The sequence below is a fragment of the Canis lupus genome, chromosome 36 (genome assembly GCF_048164855.1).
Source record: "Canis lupus baileyi chromosome 36, mCanLup2.hap1, whole genome shotgun sequence".
NCBI lineage: Eukaryota > Metazoa > Chordata > Mammalia > Carnivora > Canidae > Canis > Canis lupus.
Genome location: NC_132873.1, coordinates 25,033,172 through 25,055,763, shown reverse-complemented (window position 1 = coordinate 25,055,763; position 22,592 = coordinate 25,033,172). Strand labels below are relative to the sequence as shown.

Below are 22,592 nucleotides of genomic sequence, written 5' to 3'. Positions count from 1 at the left end.
ACGACTTTAAAATCACTACACAAGAGGGTGCCTGGGTGGCTTTGCAGGCGAAGCCTCTGCTTTCATCTCAGGTAACAATCCCAGGGTCCTGGGAGCCAGTTCCCACCCTGGCCTCCCCAGCAGGCAGGGAATCTGCTTCTCCTTCTCCCTCTGCCCCTTCCCCTTTGCTTTCACCTGCCAACCTCAAGTAAATAAGATCTCTACAATAAAACGACTACAACACAAGTTCTACTTTCAAAAATTAAATATACTGCCATGTAAATATACTTCACTTCAATTTTAGACCCATCATTTAGAAAATGACCTAAGCTGCATGTTATGTAGCTCGCAGATAAAGCAGCTATTAATCCCTCCACTTATTAAGATATTAGAAACTGTGAAAAAGAAAAAAAGAAGAAAGAAACATCTCACAGAAGGAGGAGAGGGGAAGAAGCGAGGTCTTAAATGAGGGCACTGCTTTTACTGACCAACTTTTTCAAAAGTACAAAGCTCTACAGATAACGCGCGGCTTAGTGTTTATGAAACAAATACTGGAAGTAGTTAAAAACTACTTCGGGACGGTTTAGTACAAGACAATAAAACAGTGTGTCAGTGAGGAAGCAGGCCGATGACCTTTCCCTTGGATAGACCTGTGCTCTCGCGGTGGGCCCCCAGGGAGGTGGGCTCCCCACGGCTGGGTCCCCAGGGCCAGGCTCCTGATGGCCAGATCCCAGGGCCAGGCTCCCCATGGCCAGGTCCTAGGGTCGGGTCCCCATGGCTGGGTCCCCAGGGCCAGGCTCCCCATGGCCAGATCCCCAGGGAGATGGGCTCCCCAGGGAGGTGGGCCCCCAGGGAGGTGGAACCTTAGGGAGGTGGGCTCCCCAAGACGGTGGGCTCCCCAAGGCCAGGCTCCCCATGGCCAGATCCCCAGGGAGATGGGCTCCCCAGGGAGGTGGGCTCCCCAGGGAGGTGGGACCCTAGGGAGGTGGGCTCCCCAAGACGGTGGGCTCCCCACGGCCGGGTCCCCAGGGCGGCGGACCCCCAGGGCCAGATCCCCAGGGCCGGGTCCCCAGGGAGGTGGGCTCCTCAGGGCCGGGTCCGCATGGCCCGGTCCCAGGTCCGGATCCCCAGGGCCGCAGCGCTCGCCCAGGCAGCCGGGGGAGGGCGCGGGGCGCAGGGTGCGCAGGTCCAGGGCGGCCGCCACGCGGGCAGCGCCGCCAGGTGGGCCCCTCCGCGGCCCCGCAGGTAAACGTTCCGCGGGCCACAGAGCGGCGGTGACGCGGTGGAGACCCGCCCGCACACGTGCCGGCCCCCTCCTCCCCCTCCCCCCCTCCCCTCCCCCCTCCCCGCAGCCGCCGCGAACCCCAAGCGCCCCCCACGAGCACAGGAGGGCGGGGGGTCCGGGCCGCCGTCACCCAGCCGCACCGGGCGGCCCGTGGCCCGAGACCACTGCAGTCCGTCTTCTCCATCCGATGCCTTTCTTTTCTTTTTCTTTTTTTTTTTTAAAGATTTTCCTGACTTACCCTTGGAGACCCAGCGAGGGAGGCGACACGCGGGCACGGGGAGCGCGCCGCGGGCCCGATCCGGGACCCGAGGTCACGCCCCGGGCTGCCCCCGATGCCGCCGCCTTCACAGCACCGCCCGCGAGCGGGGCCCCGAGTTCCCCCGCAAGGCCAGCGCGAACCCTCCGCGGGGAAGGCAGCGGCCCGTGCCCACCCCCGGCGAGGACCGCGCGGACGCGGCGCGGAGAGGGGGCGCGACCCCGGGAGCCAGCGAGGCAGGGCTGCAGCCGCAGGGCCGCGCCGGCCGGGGTCGGGGCTCCGGGGACACGCAGGGAGGCCGGGTGCGCAGCCCGAGCCCCGACGGCGCGGCGGGACCAGGCCCGCGGTCGCGCGAGGCGGGGGACACTGACCCTCGGGCCGCAGCCGCTCCTCCCGGGCGGCCCCTCCGAGGGGCTCCCGTCCCGCCGCACGCCGGCGGCCAGCGCACGGCTCCTCCAGCTCCGGCCCGCCGAGGCGCCCGGCGCTCCGCGGTGGCGGCGCCCCTCGTCCTCTTCGGCGCCACGGCCCGCAGCTGGACCCGTTCCCCGGCGGGCGGCTCCCGGCGACCGCGGCTCCCGGCGGCCCGACTCGCAGTTGAGGTTTGAAAACTGCAGCCGCGCTGCGGGGCCGGGCTGCACGCTAGGCCCCGCCCCCTCGGCCGGGGGAGCCAATCCGAGAGCGCGCCGGGGGAGGGGCGGCCACGTGACGGGCGGGGCGGGGCGCCGGGCGCGGCGCGTGCTGAGGGGCGGGGCTGGGGAGACCCCGAGCCGCGGGAGGCCGTGGCCTGGGCTGCGGGGCGAGGCGGGGCGGGGCGGCGGAGCAGGTGCGGGCGCCGGGGGTGTGGCCTGCACGTGGGGGCGGGGCGGCGGAGCAGGTGCGAGCGCCGGGGGGTGTGGCCTGCACGTGGGGGGGGCGGGGCGGCGGAGCACCTGGGGGCGCCGGGGGTGTGGCCTGCACGTGGGGGCGGGGCGGCGGAGCAGGTGCGAGCGCCGGGGGGTGTGGCCTGCGCATGGAGGCGGGGCGGCGGAGCACCTGGGGGCGCCGGGGGTGTGGCCTGCAGTGGGGGCGGGGCGGCGGAGCAGGTGCGAGCGCCGGGGGGTGTGGCCTGCGCATGGAGGCGGGGCGGCGGAGCACCTGGGGGCGCCGGGGGTGTGGCCTGCACGTGGAGGCGGGGCGGCGGAACACCTGGGGGCGCCGGGGGGGTGGCCTGCGCGTGGGGGCGGGGCGGCCGAGCAGGTGCGGGCGCCGGGGGTGTGGCCTGCGCGTGGGGGCGGGGCGGCGGAGCACCTGGGGGCGCCGGAGGGGGGTGGTGGCCTGCAGTAGGGGCGGGGCGGCGGAGGAGGTGCGGGCGCCGGGGGTATGGCCTGCGCGGGGGGGCGGGGCGGCCGAGCACCTGGGGGCGCTGGGGGTGTGGCCTGCACGTGGAGGCGGGGCGGCGGAGCAGCTGGGGGCGCCGGGGGGTGGGGCCTGCAGTGCGGGGGGCGGGGCGGCGGAGCACCTGGGGGCGCCGGGGGTGTGGCCTGCGCGGGGGGGGGCGGGGCGGCGGAGCACCTGGGGGCGCCGGGGGGTGTGGCCTGCAGTGGGGGTGGGGCGGCGGAGCAGCTGGGGGCGCCGGGGGGTGGGGCCTGCAGTGGGGGCGGGGCGGCGGAGCAGCTGGGGGCGCCGGGGGGTGGGGCCTGCAGTGGAGGCGGGGCGGCGGAGCACCTGGGGGCGCCGGGGGTGTGGCCTGCGCGGGGGGGGGGGCGGGGCGGCGGAGCACCTGGGGGCGCCGGGGCAAGTTGCGGGCCGGGGGCTGAGACGGGCGGGGCCGCCAGGGCGTTGCGCAGGGCTCCACGGCCGCCCGGGTGCACCGGGCCTGCGCCCAGAGCGGTCAGTCCGCGAGGCGTGAGTACGTGCAGCCTGGAGAGGAGGAAATACGGTCAGTCCCAGCTGCTCACTCATTCCCAAAGGTCTGTGCCTCCCAAAGACTTGTTTTCATTTTCCCTGTGACATGAACCCGCCCTGCACGTGGGCACCCACTCTGCTCAACTTGGAAGTCTCGACAGCACGTGGGGACTCCTGGAGGCTGAGCCCCACCACTGGAGTTCGCTGGGGGACCCTGCGTCCTGAGGCGCGGCTGAAGGCCGGTGAGGAAGGTCTGGAGGACGCACGCAGGGGGCCGTGGAAGAGATGGAAGCCCAGAGCAACCAGTCAGGATCTGTCATGCCTTGAAGAGAACGGAAAAGGCTGCAAGTTCTGTGCGAGACACAACTGAATTTGTCAAATGCATATATGATCTAGGATGGGTTGCAGAGCATATTTATAGTCATTGTAGAAGATTACAGGGAAATATATTGAGAGAGAAACAGTTCTTTTTCAAAAGCCTGTAACATTCAATCAACATTCACTTACTTATTTAAGATTTATTTATTTTACTCAGAGAGCGCTAGCGTGAGAAGGGGCAGAGGGAGAGGGACTCCTCAAGGAGCCTCCCCGCTGAGCGCCGAGCCCAACACGAGACTCCATCCAAAGACCCTGAGATCATGACCTGTGCAGAAATCAAGAGTAAACTGCTTAATGGACAGGGCCGCCCAGGTGCCCCCCAGTCAACATTTAAAGAGGAGAGTTTCTTGTTCTAGGCCAGTAAGCCAAGAAAATTCCCATGAAGCCATCTGTTGACTTTCTATACTGTATTTTTCTTAAGATAAATGCATAAAATGCCTCATAATCATTTAATGAAGTCGGCTTGTTGTTACTTAACTGATTCATCCCGGTCCAATGTGTCACTTGGAGAATATTGCTTACATCTCTCCTTGTTGCTAACAATTGACATGACTAGAGAAGTCTACAGTGAAGATGGGAAAGAAAAAAAAAAAATGGGAAAGAAAAAAACCCCAAAAAACCTGCATGCTGAAATGGACTTTTCAACTATCATCATCTAAGAGTTCACAAACCAATGAGACTCTTCCCATCTTTGCTGTTATGAACACTGGGGTGGCATCCCAGAGGTCTCAGTACCAGCACTGGAACCAGTAATCTGTAGGAATCTCGGGACTACATCATCGTGATGATTTGGGGTGTTTGTGTGTGTGTGTGTGTGTGTAATGCTAGAGCTCCTCAATTACAGCATTTGATCAATTGCCAGCTCTTAATCTCCACAAACATCAATCTGCCTTCTCATCTGTCACTAACCCAGTCCCACAATCACTTCACACCTAGAGGCAGACCTTCCTCCACCACTGCTTTAAAGCAGCCCTCATTGCTCACAAGCCCTGGGCTCTAACCAATCAGCTTCTAGAGGATCTTTTCATATCTTGCATTTACTGCCCCTGCCTGGGCTCCAGATTTTCACCATCCGCCTCATCAGCAATTTCCAATGTTAAGAAGGGCTACCTACACTCTGCAGAAATCAGAAATCTTTGCTGATTTCTTTTTTCCGCTCTCAGCCTGACCCACCTGTTTGCCCTACACCGCTTGGTGCAGAGTTCACAGTATATGTGTTCCTTATGTTTCTCTTATGCCCCTAAATAGATTGTTAACCCTTGTACCTGATGTCAGGTTTGCCAGCCAGGATTTAGCTATCCAAAGGCGTTATCCTAAGGACATTCAACTACACTTGTTTGGCCTCGGGCACTGTGGTTCAAGTAACAAGGAATTCCTGGTGCTGAGGAACAGACTGTACCATCTGTGGCCTTGCAATAAAGTTCAGGAGTCACTTATGTCCCTCCATCCAATCACATTTACTTAAAGTCATTCATAGCCTTTTCTTTTTTTTTTTAATATTTATCTATTTATTTATGATAAACATAGAGAGAGAGAGAGGCAGAGACACAGGAGGAGAGAGAAGCAGGCTCCATGCCAGGAGCCCGACGTGGGACTCAATCCCGGGACTCCAGGATTGCGCCCTGGACCAAAGACAGGCGCCAAACCACTGAGCCACCAGGGATCCCCAGGTTCATTCATAGCCTTTTCAAAGGTGCATGTCTTGTTTTTATTCCCTTGAGTAGGAAATCTTCATGTGACCTAATGGTCATTTTGTGGGCATTGTGTCTGACCACACAGTTCATTAAGTCAATCTTCAAATGCCACATACTGACCAAGGATGGTGGTTGCTATGGGCTGTGTACCTGCCAAATTCATATGTTGAAGTCCTAACCCCTAGAACCTCAGAACGTGACTGTATTTGGAGATAAGGTCTTTAAAGAGATAAGGTAAAATGAGATTATACAGGTGAGAGGTAATCCAAGATGAAGAGATTACACCAACAAGAAAACGAAAAGACAGCCTACTGAAACGGAAAGAAATACTTGCAAATCATATATCTGGTATATTTAACATTCAAAATATATAAAAAGATCATACAAACTCATAGCAAAATACAATCTGATTTTAAAATGGGCAGTAGATCCGAAAAGACATTTTCCTAAAGAGGTCATACAGGTGGCCAACAAATAAATGAAACGATGCTCAACATCACTAATCATCAGGGAAATGTAAATTGAAACCACAATGAAATGTCACCTCATACCTCTCAGAATGGTGATTACCAAAAAGACAAAAAAAAAAAAAAAGCAAGTTTTGGTGAAGATGTGGGGAAAGGGGAACCTGTGCACACTATGTAAATTGGTGCAGCCATTACAGAAAAGTATGTAGGTTCCTCAAAAAATTAAAATATAACTACTATATGATCCAGTAATCCCACTTCTGAGTATTTATCCAAAGGAAACGAAAACATCAACTCAGAAAGATATATGCAAAATAAATAAATTAATTAAAAATAAAAATTTTTTAATATTTAAAAAACAAAAAAGAAAGATATTTGCATTCCCATGTCCACTGCAGCATTATTTACAGTAGCCCAGATATGGAAACAACCAAACTGTCCATCAGTGGATGAATGGATAAAGAAATTGCGATGCACATACAATGTAATATTATTCGGCCATAAAAATGAATAATTCCTTTTATTTATTAATAATAGTAATAAAGGAATAATAATCCCACTTGTATGTGGAATTAAAAGCAAAACAAACTATAACACCAAGCTCACAGATAAACAAGATTGGTGGTTTCCAGAGATGAGGGGTGAGGGAGGTGGTAGAAATGGGTGAAGAGGGTCAAAAGGTAGAAACTTCCAGATATAAAATAATTAAGGAAATGTAATGTACAGCATGATGAGTACAGTTGATAATACTGTATTGCAGGGGCACCTGCGTGGCTCAGTCAGTCAAGCACCTGCCTTTGGCTCAGGTCGGGGTCTCAGGCTCCTGGGATGGAGCCGCTTGGCAGGTTTCCTGCTTCTCCCTCTCCCTCTGCTCCTTCTCCCTGCCCTCCTCCCCCCGGCTCCTCTGTCTTACATAAATAAATATCTTTTAAAAAACAATACTGTGATGCATATTTGAAAGGTGCTAAGAAAACAGATCTTAAAAGTTCTTATCACTAAAAAAAAAAATCTAACTATGTAAGGTGACAGATGTTAACTAGACTTATTGTGGTGATTACTTTGCAATATATATCAAATTATGATTTGTATGCCTGAAATTAATATAATAATATTACCTGTCAATTAAGTCTTGATTTAAAAAATAATTTTAAAAAGAGAAATTACAACACGGCCCGAGGGATGACCATGTGAGGACGCGGTGAGAAGGCGGTCATCTGCAAGCCAAGGAGAGAGACCTCAGAAGAAACTAAACCTGCTGACATCTTAATCTTGGCCTTCTAACCTGCAGAACTGTGAGATAATAAACTTGTTTAAGCCATCCGTCCTGAGGCATTTGTCACGGCAGCTCTAGAGGACTAACACAGTGGTCCTTCTAGGTGTCTGCAAATGGATCAGTATATGTGACCGGGGCTGGTGGTCCTTTCTGTTCAAGCCACGATATTCACCACATTGTGCCCAGGGAAAGTGACCCTCCCTAAGCACATTCTGAACACATAGTGACCAGAGATATCTGGACACAGCCTCCCTGATAGCACATTTATTCCCTCTAGATGCGGAGGAGGGTGGCATTTTACACAGTGAAGAAGGCCCGAATTTGACAACCGTGCCCTTCACATATGCTCTGTCTGAAGAAAGCCTTACTTTCGTGTCAAGATCCTATGGTGTAACCCATGTGGAAAGGACAGACACAACTACCTGTCTCCAGCTGAATTAACCAGGAAATGGTGGCCAGGAGAAAGGCAGCCAGATGGAAGTGGGGAGCAACAGGCTCTGAAGGGGCTTGACTCAAACCTCCACTCAACAGGGGTCCTCAGGCTGAATGGACACAAGCTGGTCCACATAGAGGCAGGAGTGCTGGGTGTACTCGGGTGGGTAAGTCACAGTGCTTTATCCACGGTGCTTACAGTGCACCCCAGTTTCGGCAGCACTGGGGACCACAGAATCCTCACAGCCCCTGGCTCTTAAAACAAACCCTGCCAGCAAGGTTAACTGGGGGCAAGTCTCTTCTGATGAGAGTAATGACTCAGACTGGTACTGGGTGATACTATTCTTTTCCCCAAAGAACCTATGACTGATGATCTAGTCGCCAATCAAACCACCCACCACACCACAGTTTGTAGAGTATAAATTTCCAAAGCCATCCAAAAGAAATGTCGTGCAAGCCACACGTTATTTTAAATGTCCTACAAGGTACATTTTAAAAGAAAAACAGATCAGATGAATGTTAATGATATATTTCACTTAACCCAGTATATCCAAAATATTGTCATGTCAACAGGTAATCAATATGAAATTATTTTTTTTAAGATTTTGGTTATTTATTCAAAACAAAATCAGAATCTGATTTTCTCACACAGCCATATTCTGTGTGAGAAACACACAGAGAGAGAGGTAGAGACACAGGAGAGGGAGAAGCAGGCTCCCTGCGGGGAGCCCAGTATGGGACTCAATCCCAGGACCCCAGGATCATGCCCCGAGCCGAAGGCAGACGCTCAACCGCTGAGCCACCCAGATGCCCCAAATATGAAATCATTAATGAGATATTTTACAACCCTTTTCCCCCCATATTGTCTTAAATTCAGTGTATTTTATACCACGCCTTCCAATTTGGATACCAAAATTTCACTGGAAACATGGTATTTAGATTGCACAAAATTTACTGTTGGAAAAAGAAAGATCATATCCCTGTTGTTTCAAACATAAAAGTTTTCAGTAACTGAAAGCAGTAGCGGCTTCTTAATTCAAATTTAATGAAAATGAAATACAATTGCGATTCAGTCATATCAGCCCCATTTCAAGGGCTCCGTAGCTGCATGTGGTTGGAGGCTGCTGTACTGGACAACACAGGTCCAGCGAGCTAGAAATGCGTCTTCTAATTGCTTCTACAAATTGTTTAATGTGACACTAGGCACAGTGGAGGTGCTCAATAAATCATAGCATCAGAGCAATTGGAAACTTCAAAAATCCACAAGGCTCAGTAGCCCAATTCCTTTGTTTGAAAAGGGAGGCCACCCAGAGTGAGAGACGTGAAGGGGCTAATGGAAGAGCACACGAGTGAACTAGTTGGTGCATATCTGGACAAGAATTTAGGTCTCCTGATCCTCAGTCCTGATGTCTTTATATGTCATTATATCAGCCATATTTCAGGGGGAAAAAATCCAGATTTTTAAATTTATTTGAATAATCATTTGCATGATGTGGGCGAAGGAAAACATTCTTATATCCTAGGTACTTGCTAACCTGATAAAGACAGTGCGCTCTAGGTGACCTCGGGGCTCCTTCCACTTGGTCTGGGGTCTAGGTGGTTTAATCTGTCAATCCCTCTCACCTCAGCCTGTCCCCCCTTGGAGCTGCCTCACTGCACATCCCTCCTGCCCTTCCCCAGAGCATCCGGCCACATGTTTTGGTCCACAGCTGTCCTCTGCCAGCTGTCTACACAATTTGCTTAACGTTGTGCTTCAGAGAATCCCTTATATTTGCAAATCAAAGTATTCAGTAAAAACTGCAGCAAAGTCGTAGAAGAGCTGATACCCCCCAGCCTTGAACAGAGCCCTGCGGTCCTGCCTCATGTTAGCTGTGAAAGAGAGGATGTATGCATGGTTAAGTGTGTGACACCAGGCAGACCTGCATTCGTGTCTCAGTTCAGCCCAGTTCCAGTTGTGTGACTGTGGCAGCCCTCAGTTTCCTCATCTGTAAAATGAGGATAATAAAAATAAGAGCTACTTCTCTGAGGTTTAAATATGATAGTGCACACGGAGTACATTGTTGGACAAGGGTAAGGCCTCGGTTCGTGAGCTGTTGGTATTTTCCAGGGGCCTCCAGGCTCTCCCAAGAGAGAGACATATACATATGTCTGGCTCACTACTGCACCTGGTGACTAGCAAAATGCTTGAGATATAGTAGGTCCTAAATGAATGTGTGTCTAATGACTTTATAAGACACTTACGGTTTTTCTCACCTCTTATGACTGATGCCAAGAGAAATAATTAGGGCAAAAATATGGTAAAGTCGGTGATAAGGAAAGGGGAGAGGGAGGTGGCTGCTTCTGCCTTCAGCATCCACCTGGTGGACGCACCCAGCACCCAAGTTCAAAGTGAAGCTGTAGAGTCAGCAAATGTTGACGACATCCAGAGCTGTGTGCGATCAAGAAATTGGAGTCACTAGTGTTTAAAAGGAAGTGTAGGTATTGAGTAGAACAAAGAAATAAATGTAGGGTGTAAAGTTGTCATTTATTTGATTTGAGTAAATAAATGTCTGCTAGTTCTCCTCCCAAAATCTCCTTTCTTTTTGTTCTCCTAGGAAACCCCCTCTACCAATGGCATATTCCATGAATGGTGACCTGATGTCCCAGAGCACACAGCAGGTAAGACATAGTAAGGCCTCCAGGAACGCTCCATTAGTCAGTCTTCTTACAACAGGCAGCAATTGGTATAGATAAGGAAGAGCCAACTTTTAACCTCTATCAACACCCTTGTTGGGAATGGCTCTTGCCTCAACTGGCTTAAGGTGACAGCATGAGCATTGAGAGGCCAATCTACTCCACTAGCTGATTGATGGCACAAAAGTGTTGGTGTTGGTAATTTGGGAAATGGTAACATTAATGATTATCACAACACCCCTAACACTGGGGGTCTTCAAAGCCCCCTTGAGGTTTCGCTATAGCTTTAGATATATGGAATAGCATTTCATAGCTATTTCATTTTCACAAAAAGAGAGGTAAGTATAAAATCGTTTAGAAATACTTTAAAGGGCACATATTATGGGGAGGAAGGGGTCTGTAATTTACTAGCTGTGAGACCTTGAGCTGGTTATAGTATCTTCATGTCTCTGTGTTTTTCACCCGTAAAATGCAAATGATAATATACCCCACAGGGTATGACTAACGGTAGCTCATAAATAATGAGCCTAGAATTGCTCTAAATGTGCTATTTGTGTTTACTCATTTAATCCTCACACTCCTATGAGCAAAGTGCCAAGTTTTCCTCCTTCAAAGAAAGAAAACTAAGGGACAGGGGAGTTAAATAATCTGAATCACTAGTGGAGTAGTAACTAGTGTAGCCAGGATCCAAGCTCACCTTCTACTATCTGGCCTTTTACTAACTGGGGATTTACTAACTGTGGTTATCAAAACAGAGTAGAGGATTCTTGGGTGTTTAATTCACCTTACCTCCTGGAATCCCTGATCTTTTCATTTTTTTGTTTCCTCTCACAACTATCATTCCAAAATTTTTTTCACTTTTAAAAACTTTACAAATATAGGGGATCCCTGGGTGGCTCAGTGGTTTAGCGCCTGCCTTCAGCCCAGGACATGATCCCAGAGTCCCGGGATCGAGTTCCGCAGCAGGCTCCCTGCATGGAGCCTGCTTCTCCCTCTGCCTCTCTCTCTGTGTGTGTCTCTCAGGAATAAATAAAGTCTTAAAAATTTTTTTTAAATTTTATAAAATTAAAAACTGGGCAGCCCGGGTGGCTCAGCGGTTTAGTGCCTGCCTTCAGCCCAGGGCCTGATCCTGGAGACCCCGGATCGAGTCCCATGTCAGGCTCCTTGCATGGCGCCTGCTTCTCCCTCTGCCTGTGTCTCTGCTTCTCTCTCTCCTCTCTGTGTATTCTCAGAAATAAGTAAATAAAATCTTTTAAAAAATAATAAATAAATAAATAAAATTTAAAAACCTTACAAATATATAACAGTTGCAAGAGGAGGGGGCTAGAATGATCCATGTGCCAATGGATTAAAGTTGAGACATTGGTATGAACAACGTTAAACTTAATATAGATGCAAATGTTTACATAGAGAAATATTTATAAACATGTATAGATATGTGTCAGAGCATGTAGAAGCAATGAGAGTAGCAATATGCACACCTACCACTCAGGCCTTGGTTTCCAATACCAGTCTCCAACAAAAGGAACCAAAGCTCCCTGGAACAATTGATGTTTCTAGGAATGGGGAAGGAAACATAGAGATGGGCCTGGAACATTGTGTAATGCCAGAAAGAGGAAACTTCAACAAACAAACAAAACCACCATACACTGATGGGGATATGTCAAAGGGACCCAGAAGCCAACTGAAAGAGGTCCCAGTGGCTAAAGCTGGGACAATTTGAGAAACTGCATTAAATTCATAAAGTCATATTGGATGATAGACCAAAGAGTAACAGAGGTGTGTATGAGTACATACAAATATTTAAAAATGATTGAATAAATAAATAAATAAATAAATAAATAAATAAATAAATAAAATCTTCCCTACAGAAGAATTATTAATAACTTATATAGCTACTCTTCGGGTTGGTGCAGTGAATCCTCCCTCCTTAAGTGTGGGCTATGCATAGTGACAGTCTTCCAAAAAGGACACTGTGGGAAGGTGGGGAAAAAGGTAACTTTACAGCGAAAAACTTCTGACACTCACCTACCTCAAGCCAGGTGATCAAGGTTAACAAATAATGCCAAGTCATTAATAACCCCTACCCTTGATATGATATAAAGAGAATGATACTTTGCCTCTGTCATCATCCTCCTCAAAACCCATGACGCCCATTCACCCATGAGAAAAACATCAGACAAATCCCAATTGAGAGACATCCTACAAAATATCAGGCCTGGTCTCCTTAAATTGTTAAGGTCATCAAAAACACGGCAAGTCTGAGAAACAGTCAAAATCAAGTGGAATCTAAGGCAATGTGATGACTAGCTGTGGTATCCTGAATGGGAGCTTGGAATAGAAAAATGACATTGAACAATAACCGAATAAAGTATGAACTTTAGTTAACCATATGAATTAATATCAGCTAATAAATATCAGTTCATTAATTAGGGCAAATGTACCCTACTAATGTAAGATATTGCTAGGGGAAACTGGTTTTGGGGTAGTCTCTGTAGTATCTTTGCAATAATTCTGTAAATATAAACTATTCTAAAATAGTTTTATTTTATTCTAAAATTTAAAAAATGTTTAAAAGAATGAATGACTCTGTCATTGGTTAAAATATCCATATTTAGAGTTATAGAATCAGAAGCTAAAGCCAGAAATAATCTTTGAGATCAAAGGAGAGGATAAATCCATAAAATAACCAGGATACAGGGGCGCCTGAGTGGCTCAGTCGGTTAAGCATCCAACTCTTGATTTTGGCTCAGGTCATGATCTCAGGGTCATGAGGTTAAGCCCTGTGTTGGACTCTGCTCAGCAGGGAGTCTGCTTGAGATTCTCTCTATCTCTCCCTCTAATAAATAAAGTCTTAAAAACAAATAACCAAAATACAGTTCTGCCATTATTTTTGAAGTCTATGCAGAATACAATCATATTAGTAATTTGATGCAGGCCCAATCCTGTCAACCTCTGAGCAAAATTTCCAAGTCTTGGATAAAAATATATGTAACAGGAATGCAGAAAGGGATCTCAAGAATTGTGTCTGTCAATATACTATATACCATCTAATTTCCATCACAAAGTGAAGCTTTCATCTAGCAAGTCTCAAACTGTGGTAGGGAGACCCTACACCTTTTTAGAGAACCCTTTAAGTCAAAATTATTTTCATAACAATATTGAGATGACATTTACCTTTTTCACTCTTATTCTCTTGCAAGTGTATGATTCTGTTTTCCTGAGGCTACAGAATGTGTCTTCTACAGAAGCAGGTATGTTCTCATATCTGCCCATATCTGTTTTTTATTAAGACAGAAATTAGATTACAAAGATGTAAAACAATGCCACTCATATAATTATCTTTTATTTTGTTTAATATGGCAATTTTTCATAAAGCATGTCATTTATGTTAACACATAATTGTTATCTTCAATGAGTTAATAAATAGGGACATCTGGGTGGCTCAGTGGTTGAGCGTCTGCCTTAGGCTCAGGACATGATCCTGGGGTCTGGCATCGAGTCCCACATCGGGTCCCTTGCAGGGGGCCTGCTTCTCCCTCTGTCTGTGTCTCTGCCTCTCTCTCTGTGTGTCTCTCATGAATAAATAAATAAAAATCTTTAAAAAAAAGAATTAATAAATACTTTTTAAATTTCTCTTTTAGGGGCAGCCCGGGTGGCTCAGCGGTTTAGCGCCTGCCTTCGGCCCAGGGCCTAATCCTAGAGACCTGGGATCAAGTCCCACGTCAGGCTCCCTGCATGGATCCTGCTTCTTCCTCTGCCTCTCTCTCTCTCTCTGTCTCTCATGAATAAATAAATAAAATCTTAAGAAATTAAATTTCTCTTTTAATTTGTAATATGATGAAAACTGATACATGCAACCCACATAAATAAAAATTCCTTAAGTTTCTTAGTAATTTCCGAGTAGAGAAAGTTGAGAACTAGAAAGATTGAGAACTATTGGCCTAATCGTAGGGACCAGTTTGCTCTTTCAGCTTTGAGACATAGGTGTTCATGGACACATCATATCGTGAACCCTTCAGTGGTATGAGAACTTCTCACCTTTTGCATCTACGCAAGTGGAAGTGCCAAATATGCACCTTCCCAGCCTTACTTGCAGCTAGGGCAGGAGCAGTTATTTTAGGTTCTATCAACCACCTGTATACACATAAGCCTCAATCTGGAGCAAGTGAGACGGAAGCCAGGAGCAACTCAGTGACAGAAGCGGAAGTGGCAGGGAAATCAGGGCCTGGAAGTGCTACTTCTTATGGTCTCTCCTTTGTCTCCTGTTCGTGGTCTAAAAAGCACAAATTGCAGCCTAGAATCCCATCTGGTAACAGTAGTGGTGTCTTCAGCTGAAAATCCATGGACATGATTTTGGATATTATTCCTGGTTATCTTGTCCTGACCTGGTTCTCCAGCCCAGCTCGGTCTTCTGTGAGCTCCACAATATCCTTTAAATACGTTCCTTTGCAGCTTCAATCACCCAGCGATGCTTAATTGCTTGCATTGATCACTCTGACCAATCATACCAAAAACTGGTTTCTGAGTTAAGGGCTGTAGTTATACATCTTGATTTATTTTAACGTTAGTCTCTCTGGAATTCCACAAACCAAGGTTAACTGAAGGAAAGAAAAAGTGAAATAAGCTTACCTTTTGCTTTATCTGCTACAGAAAACAAGTAACTACATAAATAAATTAAAAGCTTAGCATTTTGAAAGATGAAAAAAGTAAGTGTTGGCCTTTTACTCTAGCCATAAACTTTTACCTAGATTTTGGAATTGTGATCTAACATTTAACCAGCAGAATGTAAGATTTTCATTGTGTTACTTCCCAGTTATGCAATTTCTATAAAATGGGCAAGAGGCTCTGAAGAGAATGAGTGATGACGCCATGCCATGTGCTTAGTTCATTATAAATCATTGCAAGTACCTCTAACAGTTCTGAGCCAATCAAAACAGAAATGTTCTAACACATTTGAGAGTATCTTGTTTTACAGAGTGCTTTAAAAAGGCATGAACACCACACAAGCTTTCAAATGCACCAAATTATCCAGAAAGGATTTTGGAATTGGTTCCTATGAGGTTACTTTTCATTATTATTTTATGTGAGATGTAAAATATAATGCTTTTCTACTTGAGCTCCTAGGGTCTGGAATGGCCTAATTTTGCAAGCAGATTTCAAAATATTTTATATTCTGGTCATTTTCTTGCTACACTTCAAAGGTATTAAAAATATGTGGGCCACTTAGGCCTTCCAGATCTTCCCTTTTCATGATAACTCAGATTTTTTAGGGACTTCACTTAATTTCAACTAGACAATGTATCTTCTTCTACAATTGAAATACTACCTCGGATTGAGGATCCTTTGAAGTAGTGCCTTGAAATAATCCAGGAAAAACATACAAGGAAAGAAACCTGTCTTTTTTTTCCTCTCATGCTCTTTGCCCAGGTTTGAGTTTAGTTGGGGGTTCTTGGATCTGGATTCTGATATCTCCACAGTTAACTTCTCAGAGGAAAGTTTTGTTTCTAGGAGAAGTCAACAGAAAAGCATAAATCAGCACACCCTACCTTGGAAACAGGTTGTGAAATAAAAAAGCAGGCACATGTAATAACCAATGATGGATGACCTGTTTTTTGCAAAGCCTGATTTGGGGGTGTATCTTTTAAAATGAGGGTTTTTAAAAAAACACTGTGCAGATAATTATCTTGGTGTACTTGAGAGAAGTTGCACAGGCATAAAATCACTTGTCTTTGTGTCTTCCTGTCTCTCACCCAGGTTGTCTTTTTCTCTACTTGCTAAGAACAGGAAATTGCAGAAATAAAGATTTAATCAGTTCCTATTTCTTCAGTGAGTCTTGTTCAGTTTGACCTAGGCCAACAGCACATTTAGATTTGCCTAAATAAATTATACAGTTTATCAGAATAGGCTAGTTTTGTATAGTTTTTAATTATCTTTTAATCTTACAAGCCTTAAATTCTTATCACTATGAAGTTCATCTCTGAGAAGGTTGCTCTTTCAAGCTAAAAATAGGCAATACCTTGGAGACACTGTCCATTACTCATTGACCTAGAAATATTCCCTTCTAGCAGCTCAGTCCCAAGCAGGTCTAAAAGGCATCTAGGCTAGACATGTATGCTGAATGTGGCACAGAATTTATTAATATTAATAGCACCTGAAGTCTGTGTAGTATTTTAATTAACTTTCACATGCTATATGTTATCTGAGACTCAACCATCCTGAGGTTACTGTGAGCAAGGCTTGAGTTATCCCACTTTACAAATGAGAAAAAGAGTGACTTTTCTGACCGAGGTCAGGGCTCGGTCCAGAAGTGACTATTTTAAACAGACTATCCAATGAGCAAAATGATCTGACCTGCTTTCTCTCCTTTCCCACCCCCACCCTTTTTTTGAGATATTATAGGAGACTCTACCATAGAGCAACCATGGACAATAGGGAAGGAAAAGAGGTTGTAATTCGTCAAGAGGGCCCAGAGTCCAGATGGCAAGCTGAGCTGAGCCCCACGGCTATTTTGCCTGCAGCCATGTAGGGCACTGGGATCACCCAAAAACTTAGTGTTCCTGGATTCCCGACTGGCTAAGCCATGCTCACTCCCCACTGCTGCTCAGGATTGCCTGAGCAGTTTTGGGTGGGGACTTAGCAAAATCAACAATGATTTAGCACCCAAAGTGCTACGAGTTAGCACATAACCAAGAATTCCAGATCAATAACCAAGGTTCACAGAAGATATCTAAGAAAAAGGAGTGTACCTGTTTTTAAAAGTTGACATTTCTGTAACAAGACTACGTAAATACAGAGGATTAAAGTTCTTGTAGTTAAATAAAGCACGATAATACTTTTTCATGCAAGATGCACTGTATATGTCATTTTGTTTAATTTCGAAACATAACCTTGAGATAGTCTTTATTATTCCTGTTTCTCAGATGAGGAAACTCAGCTTCAGAGAACTTAAGTGACTGCTTGAGGTCGTACAGTTAGAGGTGCAGACAGACCTTGAACTGAGACAACAAATTCCACGCAGCCTAAGTAGTAGGTTGCCGGTTCTCATTTCTCATCTCCCAAATGTCCTAGCTCCATAACTCATTATATACATGCGTTTGTATTACTAGAGTGGAAAGCTAGTTATCTGGTAGTCGAATTTTTGAGAAACAGGAAATATGCAAAACAACCCTTCTGAGAAGCAGAATAGATGTTACAACAGGCATTCACATGTGAGAAGACTCTCTTTGGCTTGAGTGTGTGTTTTATGTATGCTGGGTAGTTATTTTGGATGTTACAAGACTTCAAGGATAGGACACTGCAGGAGTATCCCCTCTGATCTCCCAGTGACTGGCTGCTCTTCTACCTTCAGTTCTCACTTTAGATGTTACATCCTCCCAGAGGCTTTCCTTTCCATCACTGCCCTGCTCTTTATTATAGCACTTCTTGTCATAATTAATAATGATGGATTTGTTTACCGCTTGTCTTCCCATGAGATTGTAAATTCCCAGAGACGGGAACTATGTCTGCTTTTCCCCCAGTATTGCCCCAGCACCTATCGTGGTGCCTAGCACAAAATAGCAACTCAAGAAGTGTTGATTGGATGGATGGATGCATAGATGGATGGATGGATGGATGGATGGATGGATGGATGGATGGATGGTTGAATGTGTAAATCATTCCCAGAAGAGTTTCCAAATGGATCTGAGGAGATAGGCGATTTGGTAATCTGATCTAGGAGAGTCTGGGTTACTTTTTGGGGTAGGGTAGGTCGATCACTTTTCCTTAAAATAGGCCTGAGATCCGGTGGCTTCCTAAAGGTAATACAGTGAGGAACAGTAAGGCCAGTCCACCAGGACAGGAGGGGAAAGGAAAGTAAATATATTGAGAGCTTCCCAAATGCAAAGCAATGTGTTAGACTCACAACTCATTTAACATAAGAAGTGCAGCATGAGAGAGACATTATCCCTATCTTACAAATGAAAAAAGTGAGACTCAAACTGGTGAAGTTGCCTGACAAATAAGATAGATTTGGAGAGCCAGGATATGGAGATATATTTGTCATATTTCAAAGACCATGTTTTGTTTTAAGCAAATTAGATTCTAATTGTTTTGTTTTTATACTGGCCTATACCTTACATACAAGAATTGCTCATATTTTAACTATGCAGGTTGATAAAGTCCAAATATGTATGCATCCTTGTAATCACCATCCAGATAAAGAAATAGGACTTTTTTCTTTAGCTCTCCAGAGGGTCCTCTGCACCTCTTTTCAGTCAATACTCCCTGGTCTACCATTATTTTCACTTCTGTTATGACAGGCTCCTGTTGCCTATTTTCAAACTTTATATATATATATATATATAAATGGAATCTTATTATATGCCTTCTTTTTTATTGGGCTTCTTTTGTCTGCAAGTTTCATCCATATTGTTGCTTGCAGTAGCAATTGATTCTTTTTCATCTTTGAGTTAATATAATCACAATTTTTAAATTTATTCTAATGTTGATGGGCGTCTGCATTACTTCCAGTGTTATTAATAAAGCGCCATGTATGTTCCTGCATGTGTGTTTTGGTGGACGTGGGCACTTGTTTCTGTTGGACATATACTCAGAAGTGAAATTGCTAGTCACAATTATGCATATATTTAGTTTTGGTCAATCCTGCCACTTTTTCAAAGTGGTTGTAGCAATTTACACTCTTCAAAATGTAAATTCAATTTATTAACATACAGTGTTTTATTGGTTTCAGAGGTAGAAGTCAGTGACTCATCAGTCGTATATAGTACCCGGCGCTCTTTGCATCACGTGCCTCTTTAACGCCCATCACCCAGTCACCCCATGCCCCAACCTTCCCTCCAGCAACCCTTAGTTTGTTTCTTATGATTAAGAATCTCTTATGGTTTCTCTATCTGATTTCGTCAATTTACACTCTTACCCGCAATGTGGAAAATTCTCAATGCTCTGTATCCTTGCCAGCTGTTGCTATCATCGGTCCTTTTAATTTTAGCCACTCTGATGGAGGAAGGCCCTGTTTTATAAGCTATACCTTGGTGTCTTAGCATATGGGACATGAGCCCTCAGAAAAGGAAAGACCAAGAGTTTATTTCTGCTTCTTGGATGAAGCTGACATGATACTATTCCCAGGTCTCTGGTATCACATGAAAATGTGGCTTTTATATCTGGATACATGGTGGGTGAAGAAGTGGGAGAGCAGGACTCTTTTAGGTAAAGAAGGACCCACCCCATGTAGGAGGTCAGTTAGCAGAAAATTGTCACCACAATTATCATTTTTTGAGCACTTCCTATATGCCAGCGATAGAGCTTCATACTTTATAGAATGCAGTAGTTAGGACTGTTGGGTTGTAAATAACAGAATACAACTTGGTTATTAATAAAAATGAATTTATTTAAAAGATAGTTCATTATTCTGAGACTGCCCTTCTCTTCATGTGGTTACTTAATTTTATTCCATTTTATATAATAATGGTATAAGTATGGATGATAACTGCTAGTTGTTGTCAGTAAATGTTCCTTTTAATCACGTATAAAGTGTGATATATTCTGATTGGATGGCGGCGGGTGGCATGGGCAGTGAAAAAATTCACCCAAGGCAGAACAAAGAGAGAGAAGTTTATTGAATACACCCAAGGGAACAGGATAGCAAACGAGAGACCATCTGTCTCGTGGTGGTAGTGAGGGGCTATAGTTACAGGGCAGAGTGAGGAGGTATGGGAGCATGTGGTATTTTCCCTTATTGTTAATCTTAGGAACTGTGCCTTGTTGCATGTAGCCCATTGGTCAGTTAGGGCCTATGGTATTTTTTTTTAAAGATTTTTATTTATTTACCCATGAGAGACACACAGAGAGAGGCAGAAACTCAGGCAGAGGGAGAAGCAGGCTCCATGCAGGGAGCCCCATGTGGGACTCGATCCGAGGACTCCAGGATCACATCCAAAGGCAGAGACCCAACAGCTGAGCCACCCAGGAGTCCCGGGCCTATGGTATTTCAATATGGGTCACTTTATGCACCTGTTTGGTGTCACTGTTTTTGCCTTACTCAAGCTTCCATTCCTCAAGCCTGTTGCCTAAAAGTGGCCTCTATATAAACTTCATGACACTAAGCTATTCCCCTGCTCCCACCAACCAAATATTGTTGAAAGGCTTGTGTATGGAGCTGAATTTTATTGCCACACGACAGTCCAGTGGGAAAGCTACTGCTCCACATCATCCTCTAAAACATGGATGTTTTTATCCGTTTATCCAAGAATAGCCCTCAGGTTCTTATTAAATACTATTTATTAACAAATGGTAGGTAAGCTCATATGATAGTGATATTATAGTGATTAACTGAAGTCTATACTTTAGTCAGATTTCCTTAGTATTTACCTAATGTCCTTTTTCCATTCCACAATTCTATCCAGGTTACCCCATTACATTCAGTCACTATGGCTCACTAAGCTCCTCCTGGCCATGGCTGTTTCTCTGTTTTTCAGGTTTTTCTTGGTTTTGGGGACCTTGACCTTGATACTTTTGCAAAGTGGAGGTCAGGCATTTTGTGGGAGGCTCCTATATTGGAATTTGTCTTTCTCATGATTAAACTGAGGTAGTGGGTTTGGGGAAGAAGGCCACAGGGGTAAGGTGCCATTTTCATCACATCATGTCAAGGGGACATACTAGCCACATGATTTATGACTGTTGATATTGACCTTAATCACCCGGCTGAGGTAGTGTTTGTCAGGTTTCTTCACTATAAAGTTACTCTTCTCCCCCACCTGCATTCTGTGCTGTACTCTTTGGAAGGAAGTTACAGTGAACATTCCCACATTTAAGAGTAGAGTCTTTACATGATTATTTGAAATTCTTGTGCATAAAAGATTTGTCTCTTATTAATTATTCAATCATTTATTTATCAGTATGCACTTATATTTATTTTACATTTTGTGTTATGATTCAATACTACTTTAATTTTGTTGCTCAAATGGTTCTAGGTTTGGCCACTGGAGCCCTTTCAGTTGGCTCCTGTTTCCTCTTAACATACTCCCACCTTTGGGACCTTTTTTTAAAAAGTACTTCCCTACTTTGAAGCACTACATGACGTTTCAGGTTTATCTTGACTATGTCCTAGGATCAGTCATTTCTCTAAGGAGTAGGGCTAATTTTTAAAATATGTTTTATATCTTAACTGAGGGCCTTGGCTTTGGACAGGTCAAAGTCAGTGATGAAACATTAATTTAGCAGCACGTATGTGTACAACCATCACCCCACCCAAACTGTGTGGCTGGTTAGAAAAACTCTGTAGATATACTCAGCCACAAAACTATTGGCATTCCTGCCTGGTTCCGAGATTCAGACAGCCTGTTATCTTCATTCCTCCTTAAACATTGTTATGAGTGATATAACAGACAGGTTAATTGCAGATGAGAGGAAACAAACCTAAACATTTTAGCCCTAAATCATCAGTAGTATTGTATGAAGAAGAGACTCTGATGATACAGACCTTGCTTTCTAAACCAGGGCATGCACACCCCTGGGTACACATTGTCGGCTCAAGGAATAGGCAAAATTAAGGTGGTATCTTCCTGGATCATCAAATTCCTTCAATATTTAGGAGAGCGAGGGACCAGTTGTTATTAAAGCTAATGAGGGAAAATTTCTATTTTCAGATTAAAACCAAGTTTGCTGATATATGAACGTTTCACTCAGCTGTAAATGAAGCAGACAAGTAATTTTGTTTGGTAGGGCTGGCTTCCAGCTACATTTCCAGATTTGGTGGATCCTCTATCATGGTCATTGGGTGCTACATTTGAAAGTTTTGGACATGGCTTCTTACTGAAACTGGATTAATAGTAAATTATCAATAATTGGTAAGTAGTTCTTTAGTCAACAGTTAAAAATGGTCTATTTTGTTGTTTTGTCTGGGAAGCCAATCATTCCAGAATGGAACTGCCCCCAGGGGAAATGTATAGCTCCTCTCCATTTTCCCTCATTCCATCCTTAAAAAAGAAATGCTGATTTGGATTGGTCAGGTTCAGGAACAGACCTGAGTCTTGTTCTCTTTGGAGGTTTCATCACTTGAGATTTCTCTTGCATTTCCAAGGCCATGAGGTTGGAAGATAAGGGGAGCTGCCCAGCCTCAGTCAGGTTTGGCCATATCATTTTTGGGCTTTCCAATGTTTCTGGACTCATCAGTAGTGCTATTTTCATCCAGAGACTCCTTTGCCCTGAGAAGTTGTAGAGTGGGCAATCTGGGCCAGCCCATATTATATACCCAGATTCATATATCAACATA

The 22,592-nt window shown here is 45.5% G+C and overlaps 1 protein-coding gene and 1 long non-coding RNA gene across 4 annotated transcripts in view; one reads left to right on the top strand and one right to left on the bottom strand.

Annotated features, from left to right (window-relative positions):
• Window positions 1-2,066, bottom strand: part of STK17B (serine/threonine kinase 17b) — a 28,765-nt gene extending 26,699 nt beyond the window's left edge. Inside the window, exon 1 of the mRNA XM_072813465.1 lies at window positions 1,892-2,066. The gene's annotated coding sequence lies outside the window, so the exon portion shown is untranslated. The remainder of the gene's footprint in view (window positions 1-1,891) is intronic.
• Window positions 2,067-2,275: 209 nt separating this feature from the next.
• LOC140625456 (uncharacterized) lies at window positions 2,276-14,138 on the top strand. 3 transcript variants are annotated; one of them, XR_012024794.1, is made up of 4 exons: window positions 2,276-2,343; window positions 10,243-10,306; window positions 13,525-13,575; window positions 13,966-14,138. It is a non-coding gene; the product is annotated as an uncharacterized lncRNA (long non-coding RNA). The 3 variants fall into 3 exon arrangements; XR_012024793.1 differs by lacking the exon at window positions 2,276-2,343 and adding an exon at window positions 7,429-9,718; XR_012024792.1 differs by lacking the exon at window positions 2,276-2,343 and having other exon boundaries at window positions 7,429-10,306.
• The last annotated feature ends 8,454 nt before the right edge of the window (window positions 14,139-22,592 follow it).